The sequence below is a fragment of the Neopelma chrysocephalum genome, unplaced genomic scaffold (genome assembly GCF_003984885.1).
Source record: "Neopelma chrysocephalum unplaced genomic scaffold, ASM398488v2 Primary Assembly neopelma1_94, whole genome shotgun sequence".
Classification (NCBI taxonomy): domain Eukaryota; kingdom Metazoa; phylum Chordata; class Aves; order Passeriformes; family Pipridae; genus Neopelma; species Neopelma chrysocephalum.
The window spans coordinates 3,059,970-3,080,842 of record NW_020897756.1 but is presented as its reverse complement, the minus strand read 5'-3'; positions in this window follow the sequence as shown (position 1 = coordinate 3,080,842).

Sequence of the window (20,873 nt, the reverse complement as noted above, 5' to 3'; positions counted from 1 at the left end):
GCTGTAAATAGACTTGAGGTACTTGTTTATTAATGAAAAGAAGAGGGAGTACAGTGGCCACGTGGAGGTAACTGAATCAGGACCTCTGATGGCAAGCAGGCAGATGGGGATGTGGTGGGTTGTGTATGTTTGCAGGTTGGAATAACCTGTGTTGTCTGAGCAGGGAAGTTCCTGGGCTATGATTAGTAGGAAGCCCTTTAATTTGGTATCCTTCAGCCAGGTTGCACAGAGTTATGTCTGCTTTTGCCATGCAACAGTGGGTCCCTCTTAATTTATTCACATTTTAGCCATTTTTGTGAGTTGTCCATTTTGGTCCAGCAGCAACAAGCAGTTGACTAACACTGAAAGGTTTTTACATGCACTGAAAAGGTGTGACTTTGTGTGGCCTTTACCCCTGAGATAACCTGCAGTTTCTGTCCCCTTGTCTTGTCCACCTGCACACACATCTGAAGAATGGCCAGAGAACTCCTGAAAGGCAGACAGAGATTTTGGGAGATGCCTGTGACCTCAAATCATTCTGGTCCATGTAACTCCACAGGGCAGAGGAGGGAACCCCAAAGAACAGCTGTTCCCTGCAGCAGCCTGTATTTGTGTGTCAGTAGTTTCCAACCTTTTATTCTGGAGCTGTAAACACCCTGGGAAAAAAAAGTCCAGTGGCAACATAGACCCCCACAGTTGTAGATTTGAGCCTCTAGGTGCTAGACTGGCTTTTCCATTTACTTTTCACAGGCCCTTTAGCAGCAGTTTGTGGGATTTCCTTTGGGAGTCTCAAGGCAGAGATTGCTGGTCACTGCTCTTGTTGTGCTGTAGAGTCAGAGAAGGAGAGAGGCTCCTGCAGGAGGTGGTTCAGAAGACACTTAAACCAGTTGCCATCTGGGAGAGGAGGAAAGGAGGAGAAATCTCCTTTGGGAGAAACCCAACTTTGGAGGAGAAGGCAGATTAAATGGAACCTGAAACAGGGAGGAATTTGCACCTTGCTCTCTCTCTCATTCTTGTACAGCTGCTCTTTATCTTTCTTACTCTTCTGAGTTCCTGCCAAGATCATAAAAAACAGGTAATGCCACATTCCGTGCTGTGGAGATGGAGCACTCAGAGTGTGACAGAGAGAATAAATCCTGTGGGACAGAGATAAAAGGAGATTCACTTGAGAGAGGAATCTTCAAATGCGAGGTGCCTCTGCCTGTCACACCTGCAGAATTTTTAGTGAGTTGTCACAGAGCAGTGCACAGTCCTGGCACGGTCCTGGGTGTGCAATGTGGTGGCAAAGTTCCACTTGGAAAACTTCATTGTCCTGTAATAAATGTGAACAATCGACTCCATTACGTTGGGTAGCACAGTTAATTTTTGTGATCCCTCCAGCCGGTGCAAGGGGCATCTCAAGAACTTTGGTGTGAAACTGCTGTGTTTTCATTTGAGAGTCTTTCATTTGTCTTAAGTGTAAAAAGAGTCAGTCAACCCCAGATTTTTAAGAAAATAAAGGGGGGCCATGAGGTTAAAGTGGCAAAAGTTATTCAGCATAACCATGGCCTTTGGGTCAAAAATTCCATGTACCTGCTGTGTGAGGGTAGAACAAACCACCACAGCTTCCCTGCCCAGACACTGGAGCAGAAATGGGGAGAGCCAGGGAATTAAAGTCAGAGAGACAGACATGAATAATAAGTATTCTGTTAACCCTCCTGTGCTCCTGTTTATTTAGATTGCAGTCTTCTATAGCCATGCATACATAATATACAATTTAAATGCAAGTGCTCTTTCTTTCCCTGTTCCCAAAAATACGTACAGCTCCTCTTTCCTCCAGGGTGAGCCAACGGCATAGCGAGCAAAGCCCAGTTTCTGCAGTTTTTGGCAAGGGCCAGTAGGAAAATCCATCATGTATTATCTGCTCATTGACTTGGAAAAGGTATCAGTCATCTCCCTCATATACATACTTGAAGACTGTACAATTTACTCAAACTGTCAAGCAGAATCATATGTTTTCATACACTGAGACTAAATCCTGGTGGTACAGAGTGTGATGGAAAGAAAAAAAATTACAAAATCTTGCTGACTTCCAGTGACCTCTAGTCTGTAATCTCTATTTTCTGTGTTAAACTATTTTAAAAGTTTCCCTTGTAAATTATAACCTCAGAATATCCTACAGGTTGATGTTGGATTAGCAGAATTGTGAAAACCTGGCAGCTTTTTCAGTTTGTAAAAACATGAGAGGTCTAAATTAGTCTTTCCATCCTCGCCCCAGTGCATGCAGCAGATTTTTCACCACTATTGTGTTTTCAGCCTGAGCCTTAAAAAACAAACTAATGCAGCAGACTGAATGCCAGATGCTGGTATTCCCATAGTGTTTCCTGGAGGCAAAAAACCCTAAAAAATAATAATTAAAAAGAAAAAGAATGAAATGGGAAAAGAACAAACTAAAATGTTTTTTTCTTGGAACTCAATTCAGCCTGAGCTGTTTCTAAGCAGTATAAACATGAGCAAGTCCATGTCACTCTGTCTGGAGGAAGGATGTGCTTGTTACAAGGTGAAGGTTTGCTCCTGATGTCCCTTTGGGACCGGTCCTGATACTTCATATGTAGGTATCCAGCAGTGTAGTGGTTACTTTAGGAAGGGCACCTTGCCCCAGAAGGAGTGTTTCAGTGGAGATCTGTTCCCCTGAAACATTAGTATTGGTGAGTCTGTGTGAGATACCTCAGGAGTGTTGCACTGTGGAGACTGATTTCCTTGTGTGAGTACATCATCTTTCAACAGGGACCTCCAGGAAATCTTATTTGTGCAAAATTATGGGAAGAAGGGCGTTTTGGGGGGATGGAAGTGGGAGTGGGGCCAGCACTTCACAGGCTTTCCTAAATTTAGGTGCTCTGACAAGACTCCCTGGGACAAAGGCTGGTCAGGTTTTCACATTGCCAACAGTTCCATGCTGGACTTCCATGTACCTGGAGCAGAACTGGAATTACCCCCTCATCACCCCTCCAGCCCTTTCTTGCATTGCCAGCACTTAAACACTGTACTTCTATGCCAAAAGTTTGAGCTGCATCCTTAACACATCCTTTAACCCCCCCTGACTAAGCACAGGGACAAAATTCACTCCCCTGCTGATTTAACCTCCTCCCTCCCCACGCCAACCCTGTCGAAATCAAAATGTCCCAGCATTTTGTTGCCAGACTTGTCACCACTTCCCACAGCCGTGCTGTGGCTGCCCCTGGATCAGCAGTGTCCCATTGCAGGCCCCTGGATGTGTTCTCCAGCAGGGAGGAGTGCTGCATGAGAGCGAGTCTCTGCTGTTGCGATGCCGCCCCATCTCCCCCCCTTTGGCCTTTCTGGATTCCTGGTGAAACTCACTTGTACAGTTTGGATGTTTGATAGATAAAGCACGTATGAAAAAAAAAAGGGAAAAAAATATAAATACAAAACTCTCAACACTGTGCATTCAGTGTCTTTCTAGCTTAAAAGAAGGAAGGTAAATAATGTCAAGTCAATGAATATCAGATATATTTTTTGACTGTACATTACAGTGAAGTGTAATCTTTTTTTTACAACTGCGAGTCCATCTTATTTATTCTTGTAAATGTTCCCAGACAATGTTTGTAATATGGGCTGTGTTGCAAATCCATAAAATAAATCTGTGATCTGAGATTAATGTTTTACTAAGAGACTCTTGTACTTGTGCCTTTTCTTTGCAGTCAGAGGAGACAGTGCTGCCAGAAATGATGGGGTGATTGGATGACAAAAAATAAGACCAGCGTCTTGTCACAGTGATGGACTTTGCATCATGGTTGTCATTCAGGAGGAGGTGAAGAGCAGCAAAGAGAATTCACCAGGCACTTCAGTCTGGCTGCAGGTTTTGGGTCAGTCCCCTCAGAAAGGCTGTGGATGGGAGCTGAGCAGGTTGGAAAATTACAGTCTTAGCAGCATGGGTTAGAGCAAAGCATATATTTTGCAATTTTTTTTTTCTAACAGGTATCACTGTATTGGTATTTCCTTGGTATTCGGTGCTGAATGATGATCACTAATATGGGACCGAGATTTTTTTGGTGTTTTCTATTAGATGGACTGTGCTGGTTCAGCTGGGGTAGAGTTAATTTACTTCCCAGTGGCTGGTACGGGGGTTTTGCCATGTTTTGAGTCTGTGCTGGACGCAAGGGTTGATAATACAGATGTTTTTGTTATTGCTGGGCAGGGCTTACACAGAGCCAAGGCCTTTTCTGCTCCTTGTACAGCCACACTGGCGAGGGCTGGGGGTGTGTGGGAGGCTGTGAGGAGACACAGCCAGGACAGGTGACCCAAAGGGACATTCCAGACCATGACATCATACTCAGTGTGTAAAGTGGGGGAAGAAGGAGAAAGGAGGGGACATCCAGAGTGATGGTGTTTGTCTTCCCAAGTCCCTCTTCCATGTGATGGGGCGCTGCTCTCCTGGGGATGGCTGAACACCTGCCCAACCATGGGAAGTGGGAATTAATTCCTTGTTTTGCTTTGCTTGTGGGCACAGCTTTTGCTTTCCTATTAAACTGTCCTCATCTCAGCCCACACTTATCTCAGCTTTTGCCCTTCTGATTCTCTCCTGGATCCGGCTGGGAGGAGCGAGTGGCTGTGAGGGGCTGGATTGGTGGGGGTGAAACCAAAACATGGACACAGGGTTTTGTGCAGGTGTTGCTTGATTCCAAACCTGAACAGAGGATAGGAGTGTCAGTACCGAGTGTTTTCACATTCTGCCAGCAGACTCCCACTTCTGGTCTTCCACACTTGTCCATTGACCCAAGGCAGGGTTTGACACCCTCAGTCAGTGCAGAGCAGCGAGACTGTAGGAGGCAAGAAAGTAGATGAGGCTGCCATGCTCTGGAGACCACTTTATTCCCAGAATACAAGCAGGAGAGCATCAATATTCACACCTTAGTGAGCCAAAACAAAGAGAGACCAGTCACACTCCACTCATACAACCCAACTGTGGTAAGAACTGCTCTTTTAGGCATTGTTCATTAGCCTTCCTAAAAACAAATAGAATAAAAATAAGGTATCTTATCAAGGATGGTATAGCTCCTGTTTTTCTTAAAGGAGTTGGACTCGATGGTCCTTCCAACTCAGGATATTCCATGATTAAAACATAGAGAATTTACCTTGGAAACATAGTTTACTAATCCTTTCTGTATGTATTCATTATTTTCTTTTGAAAATACTTTTAGCTCTTCTTTGCTATGAACAAAACCACCCTGGGTATCAGTGTTTGGCTCAGATACAGGTGGGGGTTTTTTTATTGGCCTGATAAAGCAAATTCTGCATCTCAATTGTGGTGAACATTCAGATATAACACCTGTTTATTCAAAGGGTTCATTATAATGAGGTTACACTGTATGAAACACCCTTCAGTTGCAGAGCTGTTGTTATGCCAGGGAGAGAGTTTGAAGAATTTGATACCAAAAAAAAGCTCCTCACTGCAGTGTCAGATTGAGAGGAAGTTTTACCCACAGAGTCCCAACTGTGTAACAGAGACAGTTGTATGTTCATAGTGATTAATTACAGTTCAGCTTGGCACACCATCCAGATTTATCCAAAATATTTTGCTGACACTTGATATTAACAACAGGTTGCATTTAGGGAAGGTAAACAGCAGAGACAGCTCTGCCATATTCCAGATGGTCTTACAAAGATCCACATTGAAATGCCAGCACTGAGGAACAGCCACAAATTCACCTCTCTGTCCTCTCATCTGCCCAGCACAGGGCAGGGATGGGATAAAGCTGCTGGGGGAAGACAGATGGAGAAGCCTGAAACCCACTGGGGTTCAAAGTGTTCACCCCCTGTTCCCATTGCTGTGACTGACACGTGCTGAGGTGTGAATCCAGCAGGCATTTTATCCAGGTCAGTCATTGCCTCCAATATCAGCAGCTGCTTTTCCATCCATCCCCAGGATAACCAGTATCATCTTACTGATAGTGCTGCAAGGTCTGTCAGGTTTGACAAACACTCTTTGCCTGAGCTGAAGCTCTTTGTCTTGCAAGTTGAACCTTTAAATATCAGATCCCACACCGAGCTGACAGTGCAGCTGTTGTTTTACAGCAGACTTCAAAACTGGGACTTACTCAGGCTTGGCTGTCTACATGATAATTAGAATTATAGAATTGTTTAGATTGGAAAAGACCTTTAAGATCCTTTAAGACCATTCCCCCAGCACTGCCAAGGTTACCACTGACCCGTGTCCCCAAGTGCCACATCTACACATCCTTTAAATCCCTCCGAGGATGGGGACTCTGTCCTGCCCTGGGAAGCCTGTTCCAGGGTTTGACAACTCTTTCCATGAAAAAATTTTTCCTAATTTCCAATATAAACCTCCCCTGGCATAATTTGGGGCCATTTCCTCTTGCCCTATCACTTGTTACCTGAGGAAGAGACTGAGCTGTTCAGCTCTACAGAGGGAACACAGATAATAATCCTGATGGTGAGATCATCACTCCAGAGGGTGAGTCTATCTTGGATAAGGCTCTCTGAGGCAGATGGGTTGGATTGTCCTTTGAAAGTGCCTGTTTAGCTCCACTGATTGACTTATGTAGGTGACCAACACTGACTTGGGCAACTAATTTTGAGATGGCTGCAGGTACATGAGATGTGAGTAGATACCTGCAAGCAAACAACCTGTGTCATAAATGAAATGGCATAAAGAGAGAAGGAAGCAATTTAATCCTTCTTGCTTATGCTTGGAAATTCTTCTGAGCCATCTAGCTTGGTTCTTTCAAGATCTCTTCTTTTGTCAAGCCCCACATCTAAAAAACAGTTTAATATATTTTTTAAACATGCTGTTCTGTGTTAACTTTACTGCTGTACACTGAGGTATAACTTTAATTTACAGAGCCTAAACCAAATAAAAAGATTTGTACTCTTTTCTTGAAATCACCTTGTTTTCTTAAGAGTTATTTCTGTGTCTGTTTGGGAGTGTATAATATTTCTTAGTGAGAGTGTTTTTATAAATGGCTTGTAAAGGTTTATCCATAAAGTTTTTATATATTGTGAATCAGTAGCTGCAGAGCATTTATATTACAGGTCAATGGGGTTACTTAAAAGTCTGTAACATTTACTGATGTGTTTATAAACACCAATAATGTACTCTTTATGCCAAAACCAATAGAATATTTAGTATGCCTTTATCAGTGCATTGTAAATGATAGTCTGTTAAGATAAACTATAACCTGATGGAATTTTCAGCAATGTGGTGAAATAGCTTTTTTATTGCATGTATAAATGGTTCTCTCTAAAACAACTGTGAGAGACAGCCTGGCTTGCACAGAAAAATCAGTGAAACATGCAGAACCTGATTCTGGAGATGGATAAAGCCAGAATTTTCCAGCAGTAATCCTCTCAGTAGCCTATAATACAGGATGAATGTGAGCCTTGCTCCATGCTGGATCAAGAGACCAGATACCCTTTTATTTAAAATTTCCAGAGGTGTTCCTGGGAGCATCCTTTCACTTATGTTTCATGACTGACTGTGCTGTGAAAGAAGAAGCCACCAGTTATTGCCTGAGCCTGTTGTGTAGGAAACTGAGCTCTGAGCTCCACTGGGGACTTACCATTGGTTTCTAGGAAAGTTGTGTTGTTGGTACTTACAATGGTGAGTTTGGAATGGCCTTTCCTGGTCCAGTGCCTGAGGGTGGGATATCACAGCTGCAAGATCCACCTAGATGGATCTTTCTTCCAAGGAATGTGCTGAATTGTGCTTGAACTGGCTCAGACTTTTTCCATCCATAGGGTCCATATAGAGCATCTAACCCCCACAGCAGAGCATGGCAAGGGCACAGACAGCAGGAATCTCCATCCAGGATGGAGACAGCCTGGTTCTGTGCATTAATCTTGCAGATGAACCTGTTTGATCAGCAAAGCAGGGAAGGAATTGTGTGTGTGTGTGTGTGTGCACTTGCCTGTGTCTTCTGAGCAACCTGGCCTAGGGGAAGGTGTCCCTGCTCATTGCAGGGAGGTTGAATTAGATGACCTTTAAAGGTCACTTCCAACCCAAACTATTCTATGATTCTGTCACCTCCTCCTCCTCAAAGCTGAGCACAAACACACCTCTAAACCAAGCGCTGCTGGAGAGTTTCATTGGCAGGATTTATAAAACCCAGAGTGCTGACCATGAGAGAGTGGCTTGTGCAGGAAAGTGCTGGTGATGTGCAAGGATCCAAAATTATTGTTTATTCTGCTGCTAGAGGAACTACCTTGCAAAGAAAAGTAGGCTTTGACAAAGGAGGCAACGAGCAGCCCCAGTTCTCATTGTGCACATTCACCACTTGCAAGCAGCCAGTTCCCAGCTCGTTTTGGGATAAGAGGCACCACAACGTGTGATCCTGGTTCCTGTGTCTGTTGGGATAGGAAGGATTAGCTGTGGCTTGAGCCAAAATTAGTGTCAAAATCCCAAATAAACACTTGGTTTTTTTCATTTCTGCTCTGGATCCTTAATGACATTGCTTGTTTTTGCAGAGATTGTGTGTAGAAACTATGTCAGTCTTTGCAGATTTGGTTTTTGCTTATTTATTCTATACCAGTGGTAACACTCTCCCCATTGCTGCAGACAGAAACATTGCTGAAGAAACATGCATGCTACAGGAGAAAGGCTTGTTTGATGTTTGGGGAGGGATTTATTGCTTCCAGCCATGCCAGTCCTCCACACACCCTTTAACCCACCTTCTGCACAACACTGAGACCTTGTGCTGCCCAGAGCTGGTTTGTATCCAGGTGAAAAAAGAGTTAAGTGCCACTGTTTTGTTTTAGTAACATTTTTACACCGAAGTCTAAAGCCTGCAAGTATTTAGTAATGAGTGGGGCCTGTTAGGTGTGTTCACTGCTTGCTGTGTTACTGCTGTATGGCCCTTTTATTTGAATTTGGCTCTCTCCAGGTTTCACTGTCTAAAAACGCCCTTGTTCTACCAGATTTTGAAATAAACCCCCCTCCTCTAAAGTTCCTATCCCCCTGCAGCTGGGTCAGGACTGAAGGGTGAATCTGGGGCTTGGCCCAAGCTCAGGGATAGAAAATGAGAAGCAAGAGGGTCTGTGGAGGAGGGCTGTGCCCTTGATCAGCCCCCTCCACACCTGACAGACAAGCAGCAGCCTCTCACTGTCCTCCCACCCTCAAACAGTGTCCAGGGTCCAAGGCAAATAGTCCCTTTTCCCCAGTCTCACATCCCTTTTTAAACAGAATAGCTGCAAAACCGTTGATTTTGCCATGAACAAGTATTAAGTCAAAACTCAATTTGGGCTGTAAACATGCAAATAATTCTCTTTGACAAACTCGTGCTGCTGCTTACATGAATCAGCTTTGCAAGTCTGGAGACTAATTTGTGCAAATTGCAGCTTGGAAACGATAGGACCAGGCTAAAAAGATAGAACTAGCACTGCAGAAATATAAAGCTTGTTGGAAGAGAACAGGTCTCTGTCAGTACCAGTTGTTTTAACAGTTTGGGGGCTGAAAGCGTGTTGAATAATGTCATAATTGTGTCTGCACTGGGCTGTGGAAAACATTACCTTTCTTCAGTGTTCCTACCTTTCCCTTTTTTGTCTGCTGCTTTTAAAAGAATTTTCCAGCTGTGGGCCCTGTGTGAAAATGCTGGAGCAGTGGCAAACCTTGGCAAGCAGAGTCCACGGGGAGATCAGAGAGGAACGTTTATTCCTGGGACTCAAACTGGATTTTTAGGGAGATAACTCCATCACTTCAGGACGTAATTATTTGCAATTTTCTCGCTCTTTCACAGACTTATGAGAAAAGGAGAGGCTTAGAAGTTATCAGTCCCAAAGCCAGCTCTGGAGGGCTGATAAGAACACGCTGCACCCTTTGAACCTGAGGGGCAACCTTAAGAGAAAAGGTATTGCAGAAGGATTTAACCTTTTCGGTAAATGCAGTGGAGAGATGAAAATGAAGTGTTTTCCTGACACGTTCCATCCAGTTTGAAATGACCTGAGCACTGAAATCACTTTCTTTTGCTCTTCCCTCACTTCATTTGGTGGTCCTAGTTGGAAAGCAATTTTCTCTGGTCATTCTGTCCTTGTGTGAAGTTGCCCACCTGGTCAGGGAATAGCTCAGCTCTGGATGCTCCAGCAGCCTGGGCCTTGGGAGAGGGAGATTTTTTGGCATTTGGATTAAATACCAGTTTGATCTCACTGGCATTTGCACCTTTGCTTTGGGGCAAACCAGCCTTATCTCTTCTTACAAGCTGAATTTGTGTAAATACTGGCTTGTGTCACGACAAATATCTTTATGTCCTGTATATATGTATACAGAACATATATATACAACTTGGAAACACTACCTATATGTGTGTGCATATATGTGTGTGTAAATAGCTTTTATGCTACTTACAGCTTAACATAAACTTCCTCTATAGCATAACATACATATATACCACAACTTTAAAACTCTATTTACACACATATATGTGCAATTTGTTATATATATATATATATATATATATAATTTATAAACTCTATTTACACATATATACATATATATATATATGTAAATGCTTTTATGCTTGTTCATGTAGGGTTATCTAGCAAGCTTGATGTTATCTTGGGAAGGTATTATGGAGGCAGGATGCTCACTGGAGTGATACCTGGTGGAAGGAATGTGTGTGTGTGGAGGTTCCTTCATCATGGCAAAGGCCATATTGTGATGTTTTGAGAATTTTCTCCCAAACCTTTCCAAGCTTTGCTGTTTATTTGGAGTGTGGCTGCTGCTTCCCTTAACAACATCCACATTCCTGACCCACAGGGCTGAACCATTATGTGCCAATATCTTGTAATCACAATGTAACACACAAATGCAAGGCTGGAGTGTCCTGGACACCTTCATAATGTTTAAAATAAGTATAAAACCAGGGCTTAAACTCCCAGATGTATTTTAATAGGTCAGGATCAGGGGGATGGTAACCCAAACTGTGCCAGCGCTGTGAGGACACAACTAACAAGGTGACAATGATTGAGTTTTTCTTACAATCCCACATCTCAGTTGAGGGTGGAAAATTAGAGAGGCCTAAAATTCTTTTCTGTTTCTGCTCTAGCAGAAACTAGAGCCCGAGCATCTCCCTCAAGATGAAAGTCAGGACTTGAATTTACATCACTCCTTTCGGAGGAGCATTTGTGCATCAGGAGGGGGCCGTGTTCGTGCATCAGCACGGCAGGGACTCTGTGCTAAGCAGCAGAGGAGGCTACTGGGTGGTAAACAGAGAATTTGAATTACTGAAAGCTCTCTTAAACCTGTTCAAATCTCTGCACTGTGTAGATAAGGCCACGCTGTTGTATGAGCTGACACAGTCGGAACAAACTTCTGGCATATGCACAGCAGTCACAGCATTAGAATTGTAAAGCACCTTTTTTTCCCTTTTTTTTTTTTTTAATCAAGGTAGAAACAAGTTTGAAAGCATGATTTGTTTTGTGTGTTTTCAGCTGCAAACAGGAAAAAAAAATCAGGAGGGTTTGGAAAGGAGGTAAGGAATCTGAGCAAACACGAAGAGGCTGATCTAATTAATCTGCTTGCCTCAAGTGTCATCACTATTTTACCTCAAATACTTTTTAGTCTCAGGATATCACAGATGTTAGTGTTGTTTAAATGAGAATAAAACCACCACATAAACTCTTCCCCAATGGAATTCCTTCTTCAAGGAAGTAAAATCTGTGCCAAAACTGACTTTTGTCTTTATCTCGGTGATAAAAATGTACAGTAAGATGGAAGCAAGTGGGTTTGGTTGACTGCTTAGTGCCTTGTTTGGGTTGGGACAAGCAGGTGACAAGAGGCTGCCATGGTTCTGCCAAAGCCCAGCACCCTTCAGGACAAAGGATTTCTTTTTTTGGCTCCACTCACCTAGAAACTTTAGAGACTCTGATTTCCACCGATTTTTCAAAATTCTGAGCACTTCAGGTCTGAAACACATGCAAAGCAAACATCACTGAGTCTCATGAGGATGTGTTGGGTGCCACTCAGCAAAACACCTCCCAGCAAACTCCACTCTCCATCTGTCTCATTCCCTTCTTCCCTGAGACAGCCTAATTGCAAAGCTCTGGGTTGTGTTTGAAGTGCTGCCTTTAAAATCTGAGTGCTACGGTCTGGCCCTTGTTAGAATAATGCTGCAGGAAAAAAAAAAGGAAATGTAGTAATGTAATTTTTGATTGCAGAGGTAGTAATTTCATCTGAAACTCAGGTACAGCCATGCTGCTTTAGGAATTTATGAGCTGGAATTTTCTGCTCTGGTGTTACAAAAAACCACTTGAAAGGGAAAGGAGAAAACTGTGTGTATGAGGTAGAGTGCATTGCTCTATGGTTGTGTTCTCAAAGGAAAATACTGGGATGTTCCCTGAAGGAGGAGAGAGCAGGGCAGGACCTGGGAACACTGTAAAATGGAGGGAATGAGAGGAAAAGAGTGAAGGGACTCAGAGCAATTTCTTAAAAAACGTGGACACATATTGTAGCAGCCAGGCTGTACAGAAGGTTGGAAAAGAGAAGACCTCCCCACTGTTGTGTTCAGATCTGCTGCCCATGGCAAGGAAAGCTGTTCCCCTGCCACCTGCTTCTTAAAAAGTGGCCACAGCCCATGGGGAAAGGATCAAGTGAGACCACTGGGCTCTCCTGGCCAGAAGCTCTGTGTGTGAGAGCTGATGATGATGATGCTGCAAGGGTGGAGCATCCCTTCAGGCAGCCATTCCAGGGAGACACCAAAAAGGAGCATATTTATGAATCTATAGGTGCTTTAAAGCACATATATGCAATGTCTAATTAGACAGGAGGTGACAGGGAGGCCATTTCAGAGTCCCAGAGTCTCTCAGTCCACCCTTGGTGCTGTCTGTGGGTGTCACCAAACCCGTCAGTGTCAGGGGTGACCCTCCTTCCTCTGCTCTTGAACTCAGGGGGAATCCCTGAGCTAGGCAGAGGAGAGAAGATGCCAATAATGGCTGCTGTTATCACACGACTCAGACATCAGCAGAGATGTTAAAACTGAACTAATGAGCATTGTTAACATCAACAAAACTGCTGCCTCCAGGCCACATTTTGCCAGCTTCAGTTTTCCTCTCCTTCAGCTCAATACACCGATTAAACTATGACCAAAGCAGACAATGTTACAGTTTTACTTTTAAATAACACAAACAATAGCATTTTATAAGTGCAGCCATTTCCCTTTGTCCAGAAGGAATGAATGTTTTGGCTTCCTCCATGAGATGCAGTTGCCAAGAGGTGTTCAGCTGCTGTCCCAGCTTTGTGATCCACACAGCACTTCTGCCCCCAGAAATATAATCCTCCTGCTATTGTCTGCCAGTGTCTCTTTCTGAATACACTTCCAAAAGAGCTGGAGATGGGAACATTTGTTGGCTTTAAAACTTGCTGGATGACAGCTCAGCCTGACTTCCAATGATCAGGGGAAGAACTGATTCTGCCAGAGAATATAAGGTCCCACATCCCCACGTTGAGGATTCTGCTGAGCCTTGTGTAGGGCTGTCCTTCATTTTCTCCTGATATTAATTTACTCTGCTTGATTAGCACTGTTAAGACTCTGCACAAGCCTGGTTTCCTTTTGTCCCCCATTGCTCTAACTCTGTCCTGAACACCAAAGGGCTCTTGGGAAGGACATTCCACTGGGCTGTTGTGTTGAACAGCCTCTATATCCAGGTGATAATGATGGGAACTCTAGAGTTATGTGAGATTGGTGGGTAAGCAAGAGTGATTTTTCAGCACAATTCATTGCTTTATTTCTAAAATCATGTCTCCCATTTCAAATCCTGGTGTTTGGTGGTGGTGATGTGTGTGCACTGGAAAGGAAAAATACTGGTAAGCTTCAAGCAATTTCTGCCTTCCTCTTTTCTGAAAACCCAGGCTGTTTTCCTTCTATTAACTCTCCTGAAAGTCTATACCTGCCTATTACCTTGGACTGCAATGGCTTCAATGGAGTTTTATCAACCTTTGGCCCTGTCACTATAAAACCCTTCCATGTTTTTGCCAAACCTCCCTCAGAAAGATTACTTTTGCTTTGAAGATGCCAATAAAGGAAATTGCTTTCACAAAGAAAGAGGTAGGAAGACAACCCTAGACCCTTCATTTGGATTTCCTCCAATCTTAAATTTATTGGAACTGAAGAGCAATCCCAAATAAATTATAAAATGCACCGTGGTCCAAGCAGTGAGGTCTCTCTGGGCAGCGCTTGGTTGTGTTTCAGAGCCTCCTGCCCCTTCAGCTTTTGAGTAAAAGCTTCAAAGAGAAGAACAAAAGCTTTAAAGGAAAAATCAGAACTCCCCCAAGCAGCCAAGGCACAAAGCACTTGGCACAGGACCGCAGCTGGCCCCGGGGAGGGGACAAGCCATCCCACCACATGGCACAGCCCTCATCCCTGAGGGATGAGAAATCCCAGATGGTGAGCAGCAGACCTGGATCCTGTCCCTGTGTGCAGGTGGCCCCGTGCCACTTTCTGCCGCCACAGGAAGGTCTCATTCCTTCTTTCTTTAGCTGTGGGGGAGTTTTTTTGCTATTTTTTCCTTTAACCCAAATCCCTTTGAACAATCTCAGGAGCAGCACATGCTGTGGACCAGCTGGAGGGGGCTGCATCATGGCAGGAACCTGGGGAGACGAGGCAGGGAAGGTGCTGTCTTTATCCACAGAGACAGGCTGGAGGCTGCTTTAAACAGGTTTAAACAGAAGAATGAGCAGACTTAGAAAGTTGGGCCGAGTTCTATTCTTATCCCAGCCAAGCTCCAAGTGAGGCTGTGGAAATGAATGCACGTTCCCTTGTTCCTGCCCAGATTTCCTCGACGGAGCCTGGAGAGCTTGAACCGGCACCAGGAGCTCCAGGGGAGGTGAGAACTCGCACAGAAGTTGCACACTGAGGCTTCTCCTGCTGCTGCCAGATCTGTTAAGACTTTGCAGGCCTCCAGCAAGCGAGTGCTTTATGTCAGACAGGGAGGGGACAACGTGTGAGAACAGCTCTCAGCTCTTTAATGACTGCAAGGGAATCTACTGTATGTGGTCATCTGTATTTCTTTGTCTGAAGCCAAGTGCAGGGACAGTCAGGTCACCCTTGGCTGCCCAAATTCCAGCTGGAGCATCCTCCAAAGCTGGCTAAGCCATGGTCAGTCTGACAAACAACCCAGACACACCCTCAGTGGTGTCACTGGGCAGGTGAGAGAGGAATTAGTGCTAAACACACATGGGCACTTCATCCCAACCTCTTCTAATGAGAAGTGGCCTTAAAATGGCTTTTATGTGCATGGAAAGGTATAGCAAAGCTGGGGTGGGGTGGCAGCTGTAATAAATCCTTCATCTGTGCAGGGAAGGGAAGGGAAGGGAGGAGCTTGGGCAGGAGCATGGGGAAAGTGGGAGGATTATTTTCTTAGGGCAAACAGACTGGTACAGCAAAAGATTAATCCTAATCCTTCTGTCTCCAGCTTTATGTCAGTGTGTGAAACAGTCCTTTCAGCCCCTCCCCTGCCCTGCAGATTGGGATGAACAATGAAGAAAAATGTAATACTGTTTCTTAGTCATGAAGCCACCAATTTATTATTTTTTTGTTTAGTTTATCCTTTATTTTGAAAATGTTTGAACATGCTGGAATTACTTGATCTTTCAAAATGTTTTGTAGCTCTTTGACCACAAGAAACACTTTGCCAGCAGTATTTGTGAAGAGGCAGGGGGACTGATACAACAGAACATGGTCCTCTCTCCAGGCTGAATGCACAGTGAAATGTGAGGTTTGGATTCACAGTGGCACATCCAGAGCCAAAATAGAGATGTAGCTCCATTGTTTAAATGAATTATCATGTAGAAATAGGCAGCTTTTTCCTTTCTCTTCCTTTCTCCCAGTTGCTGTGCAGGAGGCTCCTGTGCTCTCTCCTGGCTCCTGGGGTTCCAGGAGTTCTAGGGAAGGGCCTGTTTGAAAAACTGAGCCTGGAACAGCAGACTCAAGTTCAAGGTAATTTGCTGAGAGCCCACAGAGTGTGTGATCTTCTTCAGCCTCAGTGACTTCTCTGCCTGAGCTCACCCAACTGCACCCAGTGATCCAGCATCCTCTGATGTATTTAGGACAACTGTGGTTACCTAAATAAGTGCAGGAGTCAGGTTTCCCTCCAGCTTTCCAGAGCACAGAGGAGTTTGGGTTGGAAGGAACATCTGAAGGTCTTTAGTCCAGGTTTTGATACCTCCACAGACTGAGATTTCACAGACTCTTTAGGGCACAAGTTCCAGTTCAGCCCCACCTCTATGAATAGTTTTCCTGATGTCCAAAATTCTTTTGCTGCAACTTGTGACTATTGCCTTTTGCCTTTCACTGAGCACATCTGAGAAAATCCTGTCTCCATCTCCTCTAAAACCTCTTTTTAGAACCTCTATAACCTTTGGTTAAATCTCTGTATAAACAAATTGGTTTGAGGGGAGCTGACTCAGTATCCTGATGTTTGGTTGTTCTTACACATATTCTTGTTATTGACTGGTTACACCAAAGAGGATTTAATAGTTGGACATGCCAAAGTACCTGTATCCCTGAGACTTTGCACCCCTGTGAGTTCCCTGGTCCATGGTGAGGTGTGTGGAACTGGCTCTGCCTTCAGGGAGCTCTTCCAGAGCTGGTACATTCATCACCTCCCATGTTTTTCTGGGCTGGTTGGTCTCTTCAACTCAATCAAGACACTACTATTCAAGATTTGAGAGTGCAACAGATAAAACAGGGACCCCATTCTCTTCTGATAACACATCCTTCAGGTTTTCCTGGTAGTTATCAAGGTGCTTTTCTTTTCTATATGCATCAAAGCAGGAATAATTTCACTTTTCTGCTTTGAGTAATGATTTTGTCTTTCACTTTTTTCAGTTACATTTATCTCCAAGGCAGTGATTTCATTCCTTTTTAAATTTTTTAAAGTTCTTTCTCCTCACACTTATTATGTAGTGATTCTGAATGACTCGTGCTGGCTTTGTAATTATTTTAAATAGACACTACTCTTATGTGCAGGGCCCAAAAAAAGGGTAAAAACTTTAGGCTAAAGTATTCTAGAGATAGAGAACTTTCCCTGCACCTTCAGAAGGTTTTTTGAAACACTGCTTTGTTAATAGTTTCACTGGCTGTGTTAACTACAGTAATTGATTTTTCCCTTGTTCCTTGGAGTAGTTCCTAACCTTCCTACATGCCAGCACTCAGAGGAGACCTCCCTTGCTTGGTCTGGGTGGGAGTGGGTGCCCAGCCCCTCATCTCCAACCCACCCCTGTGCAGGACTGATGGGCTCAGAGATGGATGAGGGAGACTCACTGTAGATCAGACCAATTTAATTTTCCCAGATTTTTTGGGTGGGAGATTGAGCCAGCAATTTAGCCAGTCTAAAAAATTAGACTCCTAAGACTTAGTAAGTCCCTTGGAATGGCAGACATCAGGCAGCAGAAGGGCTGGGAAGAGGGGAAGGTGTTCCCATCACTGTGGGTTTGCTGGGCAGATGTTGAGCTGCTTTGACTCCTCAGAGCAGCAAATTTGCACTCAGGGTCCAGAGCCAGCTGTGCACTGTCAGTCCCCACAGCCTCTGCAATGGTTTATTTGCTCAAGTTTGGTTTCCAGGACTGTGTAACAAAGTGAATGTACCCAGATTAGATGATAAACTTCGTGCCCAGAGCTCTCCCTGGCATCCTGGGGGCGGCCAAGGTTAATGACTTGGATATTCAGCGTCACCAGAAGACCAGACCCCACCTCTGGGACCCCAAATTAGGTGACCCAGAGTCTGGGCATGGTCAAATGGGCCTCCTGGACTTTGAGAATGGCTCAGGCCAACTGTGCAGCTCTGACCATCAGCTGTGGGAGGGCTGTGTGAGGGTACAGACTGTACCAGAGAATGTCCCCAAGTCCTTTTTATTTTTTTTCTCCCTCATTATTTTGTTCTTTCATCCTTTTATGTTTTATGTGACGGTTCTAAATGTTTCATTGTTAGCTCTGTTCACATATAATTTTGCACAGTGCAACCAAATGACCACCAAATCCCATCATTTGAGATGTAATGTTCACTGCAATAATGGCTTCATCATGTAACTTGTGACAGTGATGGCCCTGGCTGTCGTTTTAGGAGAGATGTGACAGGGACTGGGGTTTTATTCTGGTAGAAGGAAAAGCTATAAAAAAATGTGTGCAGGAATTCACATCCATTTCAGTAATTTCACAAAATTACCAGTGAGAAAATTAACCCATTCAGACCTAGAAAAGAGCTATTTGAAGTATGACACACATTTGACACGTCAAGACACCTATCTAGACCTCAGAGGATCTAAAATACCTGTTTCAAATTCTGAAGCACAGGTATTGTGTCCAGGAAGGGGCCTGATTATGGAATAAACTTTCAGAAGAAAATGGACAAAACCAAATTCTGACCTATTCAGGAAAGTGCTGCAGCTCCATCCTCTCAGGCAGCACTGCAGAAAAATGGAATATGTTTTCAGCCTCACTGGAAATCAGCACTTATGGACTCACTTCCCTTGGGATCCTGCATACACCAAAAATGACAAAGAACCAGAAACCCCACAGGGACTCAGAGTTCGCTAATCTGCTTTACATCTCTGGTGTTCTGGTACCATGGTGATGGGCAACAGTAGAAAGACCTAAAATAGAGTGTGTTTTCAACAGCTTTCTCTTACTAAGTGCACTTCATACTATCATGAGAAAGTCCTCTTGATTTTTTTTTTCCTCTTTCTCCCACTTAAAATAAATTATCTAGTACCTAAAAGGTCATCTTTAAGAACTTTGCTTTTGTATAAATTACTGGATTTTGTAGAAACACTGAAGATAAGTGACAATCTCTTGTCTATCTTTATTTAATATTTTACTTTTAGACTCCTAAGAGACGGCCTTTACCAATTTCCTCAAAAGGAATGGGGCGAGGGAGAGAAGGGGAGGGGGAGGAGACTGTAGTGCGTTTTCCTTCTGAATTTTTCGTGTCTCTTGGGCACAAAAGGAATGACTATCCCAGGACAATTAGTGTAATGATAATAAAGAAGGCTGTGAAAAGCCTGATCTTCTAAAAATGGTGTTGGTTCCCTCTCTGGGCAGTGCTGTACATGGCACCCAGCCTGGGCTGTGTGTGCAGCTTCTCGATGGAGCTGCATTAGAGTAAAAAGTGGTGAGTTTTGTGGGATTTTACTGATTTTTTAGTAGCTTTTTTTCCCCCACTGCCTTCTCCAGCTAATCTTATACCCAGCTTCAGTCGTTCTGAGGGTATTTGAGGTTACTTGACGGGGTGCAGTTATCAATGATTCCACTTAAACCTGCAGCACCATCCCAGTGGTGCCAAACTGGGCAGCCACGACAACCTCTGACACCCGGGCAGTGGCACTGCAGGTGTAGGGCTGGCTCTCAACCTGCTCCAGACAACAGGGCCTCTGCTCACAGCAACAGGGTCTTTAGGGGCTGAATTTCAAGCCAAACCCCATCTCTTTCTGTTGAAGAGGCATTCTGTGTGTGTAGGATGTGCTGAGCCTCTTGCTGGAGAGAAGCTCCTACCTTTCATTTTTTTTGCCTACCTTTCTCTCACCTATTTTCCTTTTACCTTTCCATTTCCCTCTCTGTGCTCTAGATAACTTTCCCTTCCTTTGGTACCACTGTGATGCTCAATGGCCCATTCTAATGCAATATTTAGGTGCCTCTTGGCTGTAGTTTAAAAGTTGCTTTAACATTTCCTGCACTAAAGTGGGTTTTTTCTTATAGCCCAGCAATTCTCAGTTTTTAGGTCCTTAAGCTCCTGTAGTTAAAAGTTCCAGAGCCAAGCCAAAGCTCCAGATCTCAGTGGTTCATATCCCTTTTTCAGCATCAGATATTTTATCCTGTGGCATCTTGTGTTTTTGCATCGTTTGCTGTTGTTGGTACTTCCTCCTTGTTATTTTACAAGTGGCAAATGGCACTAGGAAGCAAAAAAGTGTTTATACAGAATTCTTGCTGTGTTACTTTTGTGTGGGTAACAGGGTGGTCTGAGATTGAGACCGAGGTGTTTAAAACTGTGCTGGGAGGAGAAGTTGAAAAGACTGTGAAAAAAGCAGGAGAACTATTTCTTTTGCTTCTGTTTAACATCTAACAAATCTCCTTGGTTTTCCATCTCCTCCTGGGGTCCAGGGAAGAGCAGAGCCAGAGCTCTCAATGCCTACTCGAGATTATTCGGTTTCAGATGTCACTGAAGCGCTGCATAAATTGCTCCTAAGAAAGCACAGGCTCACTTGACCTTTTTGATGCTCACAGCAGGTGCTTTGCCATCTACTCTTCATTTTAATACCGTTTTCAGGGGGATGAAGCCTTTAGTATAATCTGCTGCCCCCACATTTGGGGCAGTGCCCTGCTTGCTTTCAGGCCCGTCAGTCTTGGCAGGCGAGGGGAAATCTCTGGGGAAATATTGGAGCTCAGACTTTAACAGGCTAATCTGCACCATGGTGGAGTCTTTCTTTGCTTTCCAGGGACTTTGCTTCAGGCCTGGAACTGATGCAGTTTGTGATTTCAGAAAGGGGGGGGGGGGGGATCAGGATGAATTACAGTTTCTTTCTCGCACACACTTATTCACAGGGGCCCATAATTGTGGTAATAAAATGCCAGTTATGGTTTTATCCATGCAAAACCAGGCAAGTTTAGGATATACCAACAACCCATTTTACAGAAAAGGAGGTGAGAAAAGATTAAATTATTTCTCCTGATTAATGCATACAGGATAAAGCACTGCTGAGAAAGGGAGCTGAGCTGATGATGATGATTTCTGCTCAAAGGTGTGATCCTTCCCTGTCCTCTCTGTCCTTCTGGTGACTCCCCCAGCCCTGCTAAAGCCTTGACAAGTCCATTGAGATTTCTGAGCTGAAGAACACAATTATTTTTCCTTGGAGAGCTTTAGGTAGCAAAGGGCTGCAGGGTGAGGGGATGTTGGAA